An 11,614-nucleotide genomic window follows, 5' to 3' on the forward strand; every position below is an offset into this window, starting at 1 on the left:
GAAGTCCGGTTTTAAATACAACAATACTAACATTATGTCTATATTGTGTAAAAGTATCGATTTTTATTAAGTATTTACGTTCTAATTAACAGTTTTTGTTTTGCTTATTGATTCATCGGTCATATTAACATGGCGCTATAGCCTTAGATTGTAAGTAAGACTCTAATAACACTATAAGATGTACTAAGGTATTGAATAACGCCCGTCTGCGACTACATGATCTTTAAAAGTGACTCATAACTTCTCTTTTCGACTGTAAGTGAGACAAGAGAGTTAAGAAGCGATTGCGAGTAACGGAGCTATAAAAGAGTTTTTATCGCCTGTTTAGAACCTTAAGTGAAAATTGCAGCTGCTTATTACTCATATAGATGTTAAGGTGGTAGAATTCACTTTGAGCTATAACACTAGCTGCTTAAGATCCATTATAGCGGCCAAAACGGCTACTGTGGATCTTAAAGCTATACATGGACCTCTTAAAGACCTTGATATCACCAGAGCCTGTAAGCTTACAGCCGTATTCATAAAAAATCCTTAAATGAGGAATGATCAGCTTATTAGCTAATCCGCTGTTTAGGCTTAATAAGCCGTTGATAAGAACCATGATTTATAAACGTTTATTAGGGGCTTCTTAACTAATAAGCAGATTAGACGCGTTATGTTGGCATCTTGGCGCATCATAGACTAAAATATGGCTGAACATTAAATTAAAAAAAAGTTTGACAGCAGCACTAGCGGCCAATCGTAATATCATGAAGAAGTTGATTTACTATTTTGACTAATTTTCGGAATTATCTCTTATTAAAATAGCTTCTGTGCCACAAAAATAATTAAAGATTGCTGCATGGCCGGAAATTTTATAAAACTTGGTGAGTAACTACGTTTACAGACAAGTATCTTATACAGCAACAAGTAATAATATGAGTTCACTGCAATGTTGATATACCTATATCTTATTGCTTTTAGTTTCAATATTATGTGGAATGGAGTCGAAAGAAGTGGGGTTCTTTCAAACTAACCGAGAAGTGCATAATTAGCGAAGAGAAGAAGTCGAAGCCAGATACCGTACCAGACCCCACTCGCCTCCGCAAGAAGAACCATTGAATAATGGTTCATGAGTTCACACTAATTTATTCTGGTTGCGGCAGAAATTCACAACGGGTCAACAAAACGAAGTCCATTCAGACTCACTAAATCAGGTATGAACAATGTCCTATACTTTCTTGTTTACCTTACATACCTGCAGTGTTTAGAGTTAGACAAAGAAAAGTCTGCAGCGATTTTGATGATAACTCTAGGTACAGTTCAAATTTTGGGCATGACCATCTATTTATAATATATTATAGACATAGGTACGTAACATAAAATGTAGTATCTGAACATGTTAAGATTGACACTTGCATTGACGGCTTTGACATTATTTAAAGGTTATAACACTTATAAATTTGGTAAATTTATCCGTGCTTTGTGGAGCTTGGTGTATTTGTTTAAAATTATGCATAGGTACCTACCTATTATAGGTATTATATTTCTTAACCATACATTGGAACCAAATGATAATTATATGTACAAGTGATGTTTTATTGTAACAAGCCGTTGTGTCGCGAGTTTACTTCTTGTCATCGTGTCATTAGTAATAATTTTGTAATGGTATTTATTTTATGCATGGAACAATGCGATGGTTATTATACTCGATCACCTAGCCAACCTACTTACTACGAGGAAGGATGGTTCACAAATTAGGCAGTATTTAAATACCAGTGTACAGGTGTGTGTATAGATACTGTGTACCTGCTGATTAAAAATAAGATGTTTTCTGCGTACAGTTGGTTATAATTAAGTTGGCTAATCTATATCTCATCAGACAGTTTGGACATCTATTCCAGAGAGTTTGCAAGGTCAATGTACAATGATATCATATTATAGTACCTAATAGGTAATGAATAATAAATGAAGTCATATTGATCTCTGTCTATAGCTTAAAATGATACTTAGTTACCATAACTATATTGAATCATGTGACCCTAACTTAAGTACATCCATTATATCATAAGCTAAAAATTAAAGAAAATTGTTGAATACAAAAATACTTTTGATGAAATATTGTTATGGGGCGCAGGTTACCACTCAATTAAAGATACTTTTCTATATTTATACTTGTTTTATTGATTTAATTAATTAAAATTGTACAGAGCTACGTTTAACATTATCCAGTCATGGTGCAAGAAGGAAGTTGCCACAGATTAGAAAATATGACATTAGCTGTCATCGAGTCGAGGGATGTTTGAGTTGCTATTTTAACACTCTTCCTCAACGCAATCATTCCTCGATATGAGACCAAGTTTGTCTACCAGTTTTACAAAAATAGTTTTACCTAAAGGTTTGGTGAAAACGTCTGCTATCTGTTCTTTAGTACTAATGTATTCTACTTTTACAATATTTTGTTCAACCTTTTGCTTAATATAGTTATACTTCACATCAACATGCTTTAGTCTTTTCTGGTCTGAATTTTTAATAGCTTTAATTGTGCTTTGATTATCCTCATAAATGGTTACATTACTAATTTTTATATTTAAATCAGCTAATAGTTTTAACATAAAAGAAGCCTCCATAATCGCTTCACACAGAGCTACAAATTCAGCCTCTGTTGTACTTAGTGTAACTGTAGTCTGCTTTCTTGATCTCCAGACTACACTATTATTAAATACTTTAAAGAGATATCCAGATGTTGATTTTCTGTCATCAGTTCTAGCAAAATCAGCGTCTGCATATCCTACCAAAGGTACACTCGATTCATCTTTAGTATATAGTAATGAAAAATTTACAGTGTTTCTAACATATCTCAGTAATCGTTTCAAAGCACGCCATAGCCCAGCATTGGGCTTAGATTGAAATCTACTTAGGTAATACACAGAAGCTGCTAAATCTGGCCTAGAGCCAACAGTTGCATACATAAGTGATCCTATTAATGATCTACATTTATGTTCATATGTCATATCAACAGTTTCATTTTCATCAAATTTAAAATTAATGTCCATTGGTGTATCACAACCCTTACAATTTTGCATATTGAATTTTTTCAGTACATTTAGTAAATATTTAGATTGGTCTATTGAGATGCCTTCGGAGTGTTTTTTAATGGATATACCTAAATACATTAAATTTTCATTTCCCATGTCTTTCATGCGGAATTTTGTTTTCAAAAAGTTTTTTACTGACTCTACATCTTTTAAGTTATCACTGAGGATCAATAAATCGTCTACATATAAAAGTAAGTATAAGTTTCCCTTAGTAAACAAGCAATAGTCATTATCTGATCTTTTAAACCCATATGAAATAATTGTCTCATTAAATTTTTCATACCAATATTTTGGAGACTTTTTCAAACCGTATAAAGATTTTTTAAGCTTTAGTACATATCCATCCTGTATATTCATTCCCTCTGGAGGTTTTAGATACACATCCTCATCTATTCTTCCATATAGAAACGCTCCTTTCACATCCATCTGATGTATATGGTAATCTTTCCTGGCAGCAACTGATAATAATGTCCGGAGTGTCTGTAGTCTTAAAACCGGTGAGTATACATCTTCAAATGTCTCTTGCTGTTGGTAACCTCGAACTACTAGTCTAGCTTTACAAATAGTATTATTTCCTGTATCTTTCCTTGTAAACACCCATTTTGCATCTAATAATTTTGCATTTGGTCTTGGTACTATCTCAAAAGTTTCACTTTCCTCCAATACTTTCAGTTCTTCAACTACGGCCTTTTCCCAGTCTCTTTTGTCTTCCCTTTCTTGAATATCATTATATGTTACTGGCACATCTTCATGGTAACTACTAAGTAGAGCAAACATCGCTTCATCATTATTTTCTTCTAAATCAAGTACATAGTCTTCTTGCCATTTTGGTTTTTGAATTTTCCTTTTCTCTCTTCCTCTTTCATTGCTTCTCACTTCTTTTTCTGGTTCCTCTTCTTGTATATCATTTGATGTTTCTGTATTCTTAATTTCTTCTATCTTATTTTCTGTCCTTTTCATATTCAAATCTTCATTTTCCTGTTCCTTTTTATCATCTGTCTCATTTTCCTGTTCAGTTTTGTTTTCTGTCTCTTCCAAGGTGTCATAAGCAGGTATGTTAACTATCTTATCCGATTTTATAGGCCTCTCATCAAAAACTACATTTCTTGCTGTCACTGTTATTTGTTTTTCTTCATCAAAAAGTTTATATCCTCCTATGTTGTATCCAATCATAATCATCTTCTTGCTTTTATCATCTAGTTTCTTTCTCAGTTCTTTTGGCACATGATTATAAGCAGCGCTTCCAAATACTCTAAAGTTTGATACATCAGGTTTGCGTCCTTCCCATAGCTCACATGGTGTTTTCTCTCTTCCTGAAACTGGACTCCTATTTGTTATATAAGTTGCGAACAAGACTGCTTCACCCCAAAATTCTTTCTTCATACCAGAGTCTATTAGAATAGTCCTTGCTTTGTCCATAAGAGTATTATTCATTTTTTCTGCAACTCCGTTCATTTCAGGATTGTATGGTACTGTATGCTGCATGACGATTCCATTCCTATTACAAAAATCCCTAAATTCATCTGAAAGATATTCACGACCATTATCGATTCTCAGCTTCAACAAATTTGAATTAAAATGTTTTGTTACTGTATTATAATAAGTTTCAAACTTTTTGAAAACCTCTGATTTATTTCTTATTAAGAATACCATTGTAAAGTGAGTATAATCATCTATGAACGTAACAAAATATTTGTTACCGTCCCAAGTCACAGGTGTAATTGGTCCGCAGACATCAGAATGTACCAATTCTAAAGGTTTCTTAGCTCTAGTCCCTATTTTATTAAAAGGCTGTCTACGACTTTTCCCTAAAATACATGCTTCACATAAACTGTCATTTACAAATTTATTTTTTATTTCAGATAAACCATCTACCAGATTTCTACGTACAAGTACATCTAAATTTTGTGAGCCCAAGTGACAATAACGTCTGTGCCATAAATTTGTATCTACTGTGTTTGTTAACTGACACGAATTCACATTAATTTTACATTCAACTGAGTATAGTGTTCCCTCTTTATTTCCAATCATGATTAAATAATTATGTTTATATACTCGTACCTTTCCATTAGCAAATTCAATCCTCAATCCGACACTTTCCATTTTAGACACTGATAATAAATTTTTCCTTACATCTGGAACATAATACACATTTTTTATTATACATTTGTTTTCAGTTTTGCCTACCTTGAACACTACTTCTATATTTCCTATTCCAAAAGCCTCTAAAGTTATTTTATTTTTAGCAACCGCAATTTTTCTTGGCACTTTCAATTCGATATATTCAGTGAAATGGTCTAGGGAGTATACTAAATGATCTGAGCACCCTGAATCTACATAAAATTTCAAATCTGGTTCATCACTTACATTTCCGCAGAAGAATGCTATTGTTTCATCATTATCTTCGACATAGTTGGTACTCTGTCCTTGGCTCGAACCTCTATTTCTCCCTTGGCTGCCACGACCACGTCCTTGGTTAAATCCCGTTCCTCTGTATGATCCACTCTGTCCACGTCCTTGATTAAAGCCTCTTCCCTGATTCCATCCACCACGTCCTTGTCCTTGATTAAATCCATATCCTTGATTCCATCCGCCTCGTCCATGCCCTTGATTAAATCCATATCCTTGACTCCATCCGCCACGTCCATGTCCTTGATTAAATCCATATCCTTGACTCTGTCCGCCACGTCCATGTCCTTGATTAAATCCATATCCTTGACTCTGTCCGCCACGTCCATGTCCTTGATTAAGTCCATATCCTTGACTCTGTCTGCATTGAAACTTTTTATGGCCGGGTTTGCCGCATGTAAAGCAATTGAACGCGTTTAACTGTACTTGACTTGTATATTCATTAAATTTCTTTTGTTTTTCTTCCTCTGCCAATAATCTGTCTTTAACTGTATTTAATTTTAAGTCGCCGATCGTTTCTAAAGCTGTAACTATTGACTCATAAGATTTCGGCATTGACAAAAGCACGTAATTTATTTTTTCCTCTTCTTTTAGTTCCGATCCTGCTTCTTCTAATTGAGTACATATTTCTTGTATTTTAGTAAGGTGTTCTTTTAAAGATGTCGTGTCCTTGTATTTCATATCACTTAATTGTCTTCTTAAAAATAATTTGCTTCTTACTCCTTTGTCTTTAAAATTATCTTCTAAATTTTTGAACATCGCGTATGCTGTCTCTTCTCTCACATATTCTAAGTGGCTGTCCGCCACTGCGGCAATCAAGATGGCTTGTGCACGCGCTTCCATTTTCTCATTAACTTTATTTTCAGCATAGGTCACTGTTAATATTGCCTCCAGGCACGAATTTTCCTTTAAAACACTTTTTATCCTAAACGACCAATTGTTAAAACCGTCTCCATTAAACGGTTCAATATTATATCTATTATTAAAATTCACATTTTCTTTCGCCATCTTGGTTCTCTTATTTTCTCCCGTACTGTACTGATGACGCCGTATTTTCACTTTTCCTTTTCTTGTTTATTTACGATGTCTGGGCCCATAACTAATGAAATATTGTTATGGGGCGCAGGTTACCACTCAATTAAAGATACTTTTCTATATTTATACTTGTTTTATTGATTTAATTAATTAAAATTGTACAGAGCTACGTTTAACATTATCCAGTCATGGTGCAAGAAGGAAGTTGCCACAGATTAGAAAATATGACATTAGCTGTCATCGAGTCGAGGGATGTTTGAGTTGCTATTTTAACAACTTTTATTCAAATTATTGCATCTTTTCAGATCCTGAAAGTACCATCATTAGCCACTGTTATTGTTGAATAACTCCAGGCTTTGGAAGAAAAGCTGTGGCCTGTGAACAGCTGTGAATATTGGTCAGAGAAGTGTAACTGACTCCGTACACTGCAAGTCCCAGCAGGAAATCAGCAAGAAACCTAAAAGAAAAAAAACATCAAAATGAAAACCTAGCTTGATTTAGGTTGAAGTAATTAAATTGTTCTAATTTAATTGGTGTTTTATTTTACTAATTAAATATATTTTTTGACTTGTTAAGGTTTGTACAATTTTTATTAATGATGTACAGTCACCTGCAATAATATGTTACACAACAAAGGCCCATAAGAGCATTGCACATTTTTGCAGCCTTCGAAGAGTAACATATTATTGCAGGCGACTGTACCCATATTGAAATACTCAAAATTCCATTTTTCTAATTACAATGCAATAAAATCTTAAATGTATCTAGCAGTCTAATAGGGATGTTTCCTGTACTTAAAATAAATTATGTCACACCATACCATGTATAAAATAAAGCACCAGATTATTATTAGAAAATAAATTTTCATATAAATACCATAATAGCAAATCATTTTGAGAGTTCTAAAAAGGAAAGTAGGACCCTATTTTGCACATATTTATGATATTCATGTGTTTGCAATATTGTTCTGATGAAAGTGTACAATTTATATAAAGTAAAGTAGATATTCATAGGTAAGTTCATGCTATGTACCTAGTTCAAAGAAGTTCACAAATAATATTGGTAATTAATGGTTCTTATGTAGAATAAAATTAAAAGGTATTTTTGAATACCAAACAATGACAAGGACAAGTTTAGTGCTGCCCATCTGATATTAAGCACTGCAGCCTACAGGCAACTAGCGGAGTTACAAATAGCCGACAGTGCATTTTTGGGAGCACTGGAAACCTTAGCGTCAAGAACAGGTAGGTATAGAATCCAACCTGGATGACTATACTGAATAATTAGTTGACATAAATGAAACTTTCATTCTATAAAGTTCAGCTTGCAATATTTTTACCTGGAGGCCAAATTGTTATGCTCAAAGCCAATATTGAGCAAACTGCCTATGCAATGACTGCATATACCCGTGACTTTTTCAGATTTTTCATCACTTTACCAGACTGACAAGAGTGCACACTTCTTTTACCTGTAAATAAGTTGATACTTTTAAGTAGTGCCTACTTACCTGTGATATTTTTTATTAAACACAGTCGGTTAAATATGTCTATAAAACAAGTTAACTTATGGTAAATATTATAATCTCATTAGGTATAATGGTTAGTTATTCAATTGCAAACTATGAACGAGATTGATGTACTCTTACATGGTCTATAATATTATATAGGTAGGTATAATGTGCGCAAGAAATGCAATTAAATTTAAGTTTGCGAAATGCGAACACCCTGATCTTAAATTAAAAACAACGTTTCTGGCAAGTGGTAATAATGAATAACTAAAGGGTTTACGCACAAATATAAGTAAGTCCTCGCCGTGTCCGACGATGGCGACTCCTCCAAATATTTTTAATTAGGAACATGGAACGCTCTAATATTACTTGCCAAGCCAAACTTGGTTTCGAAAATGCGATTGTATGGCGAGCAATGAAGCTGGCCCGCATAGATTTAAGTGAATCTGGCGGTTTACCTATTTCTCCAAACGCCTAATAGCTGTGAGGGAGGAACTCGCTCCGTTTATGATGCATTTTTCCGACTACGCGATCATAGAATTCTGTTGCCTTCTTCGATATTTTGGTTAAACGAAAATCACCATACACAAAATCACATAAACAACTTATAAAAAGCGGGATATTTAGGTTTCGCGCCATTTTCGCACTATATCCAGGTATGTAATACGTAATTGCACATATTAAAGTTGTTTTCCATTCACATTTGGGATTTTAACCAAAACGTACTATTTGCTCTTGCTCTTGTCACTCTTGCCAAAATCAGCTGTTTCGTGACCGCCATCTTGTAAAATAGCAGATAATAAACAGATAAAGAAGGGTCCTCGGCTCCGTAACTTTCCGAGGATTTAATAAAGAGATGATCAACTGTTTAGCGCTAAAAAGTGTTTATGAATCACGTTTTGTGACATCCGGTTATCAGCAACTGATGATCAATGCTCTAACTGTTTATGAATACGGCTGTAATTATTCACAAAATAAACAAAACTCTTCGAGAGCGCGGTGAGGCGTCGTGTGTCGAGAGACAAGACAGATCCGCGCTCGCCATGATGCTTCGCGGGAGCGGGACGGCAACTCTGCGTCTTAGGTTAGAACGAGACGGATGGCCATAGCTTCCGCTCTACTTAATTACTATATCGCGCCGGGAGTTGTCCACGAGTGGCGCGCTTTACTCGGTTTGCTATATGCTCCCCCTCTAGTCCTGGAGAACGCCCCCGCTCCTGGACTAGTACCCTATCATTCCTATCAGCATTAGCTGGACGTCCGCGATTCCTCTTAGGAATAACAGGTCGTGGGGTATCGCCATCGTTACCTTGGTAACGGGTAAGGTCCTGAGTGTGGTATCTACCGAGAGAAATATCCGGTTGGTCGGTGCTAGCGATTGTGTACGTCGTAGGACTAACCTTCTCTGTTATGACGTACGGTCCATCGCGACGTGGGAGAAACTTAGCAGTTACATCCTTCGATGTATTACTCAGCAGATGCGACTTAAGGAGGACTAAGTCACCTACCTCAAATTCATGTGAAGGTCGGCGCGACGTATCGGCATACTGCTTTTTTTCTAATATTTAGATTTATATATTTAAGTACAAAAATAAATTATTCGACTCGATTCGAATTCGTGTCGAAAGCCGTCAAAGGCGGCCGTGTCAACTGCTATTTCTGAATTCTTTATACAAAGAAATACGATTTCTTTAAATGGTCTACAGTCTATAGTTCGTTTTTTTTAGCATTAGAAAGAACTTCGCAGAAGTAAGCTTGTGGTTCCAAATCCGGCACTTTTAGCGGTAATAATTTGAAGTAAATTATATGTATTGACCGTGCTACATTAGATAATTCAATAATTATTAACAATTAAAGAGCCTGATAAAAACTGTACGCTTGCTTCTGTGGAGTTCTTTCTAATGCTAAAAAAAACGAACTATACTATGGATAACTCTGCCGGTAAAGTAGAAGTTTACTTAGCAAGACCAACAGATAGCGCTGCCACTGTCATCGGTAAAACAGGATTTGTTTTGTAAAGATGGCGAATATGCTATGGTGAGGTTATAAAACCGGAGAGTGAAATACAAGAAATTAAATTGTGTGAAGTGGGAATCGACATGCCACTTAATATGCTATGTAATGTGGCAAATGCCCACTTTCCGTGTTTAACAGTAACGTTTTGGTTTAATGCGACATAAAAGCATATTGCTTGTATCAGCGACAATCTACGTGTATAAAAGACTAGGCATTATGAAATAAAGGAGATTACTATACAAGACTACACGCGTGGTATTACTCGCCTACAGTACTCCCCTGTTCCTGCCCGGCCACCAAGTAATCCGCATCCCTTTTGCATAACAACTACGGTTGTTATTGCAGGACGGTGGGAAATGCATTCATTAATTATAAAGATTGCATTGTGTTATTGGGGCGTGTTGAAACTTGAAGCGGAAGTGTTTTCACGTGTGATGTTTACTTTAAAACCATTACTTTAATTACGTACTAAATACGTATAAAATAAACGTAAATACGTATTTTGTGTGATTGGAGCAAACATCATTGTGTTGTTGGGGTGTGTTGGAGCGGAAGTGTTTTCACGTGTGATCTTTACTTTAAAATCATTTAATTACGTACTAAATGTACATGTAAAATTACGTATCAAATCAAACCTTAAGGAATACTACCTTTCCCTACCTTAGTTTTCCATTTTTATAATATTGACACTGTTGTTTCTTTATTTAATATATACTTTTTATGTATGTCTATGTATGTTTATGGTTATACGTATTTAAGTATGTTTATCTATAGTAATATTTTGTGTTGTTAAGTTATATTCAATTGGACTTTTCATATTTTTTTCTTTGCGCCACCTACCGTATATTCTAATTCTTATGTCTCCGATACCCAAAGGTTGTCTGGAAGAGATCGCTCTTAAGCGATAAGACCGCCTGTTGTTACCTCTACTGTCTTTGTTTATGTTATTGTCCATTTATTGTAAACTACGTGTATGTGAGGTGTGCAATAAAGAGTATTGTATTGTATTGTATTGTAAATGTAATATTTTGTGTGATTGGAGCAAAAATCATTGTGTTGTTGGGGTGTGTTGGAGCGGAAGTGTTTTCACGTGTGATGTTTACTTTAAAATCATTTAATTACGAACTAAATGTAATATTATGTGTTTGGAGCAAACATCATTGTGTTGTTGGGGTGTGTTGGAGCGGAAGTGTTTTCACGTGTGATCTTTACTTTAAAATCATTTAATTACGTACTAAATGTAATATTTTGTGTGATTGGAGCAAACATCACTGTGTTTTTAGGGTGTGTTGGAGCGGAAGTGTTTTCACGTGTGATCTTTACTTTAAAATCATTTGATTACGTACTAAATGTAATAATTTGTGTTATTGGAGCAAGCATCTATATAATCTTTAAGTTCTGACACCTAGAGACATTTACACCTCAAAATATTATAGATTTTTTTTGTGTTTTGTATCTATATTTTTTATGTAATTCGACATTAAGAGACCATATACATCTCTTAGTAATTGTAATACGTTAGATTGAATTGTTAGTTGAATTTTATAAAATTGTTGATGTATTGTTATTA

General features: G+C 34.6%; 2 long non-coding RNA genes across 2 annotated transcripts; one reads left to right on the top strand and one right to left on the bottom strand.

The window, feature by feature from the left end:
• Positions 1-517: 517 nt before the first annotated feature.
• Positions 518-6,938, top strand: LOC134670608 (uncharacterized). The gene is made up of 3 exons (XR_010099097.1): positions 518-866; positions 964-1,196; positions 6,827-6,938. It is a non-coding gene; the product is annotated as an uncharacterized LOC134670608 (long non-coding RNA).
• LOC134670609 (uncharacterized) lies at positions 6,863-8,977 on the bottom strand. The gene is made up of 3 exons (XR_010099098.1): positions 8,487-8,977; positions 7,861-7,989; positions 6,863-6,978 (listed from the first exon to the last, which is right to left on the bottom strand). It is a non-coding gene; the product is annotated as an uncharacterized LOC134670609 (long non-coding RNA).
• Positions 8,978-11,614: the final 2,637 nt, after the last annotated feature.

The sequence above is a fragment of the Cydia fagiglandana genome, chromosome 14, assembly GCF_963556715.1.
Source record: "Cydia fagiglandana chromosome 14, ilCydFagi1.1, whole genome shotgun sequence".
Lineage (NCBI taxonomy): Eukaryota > Metazoa > Arthropoda > Insecta > Lepidoptera > Tortricidae > Cydia > Cydia fagiglandana.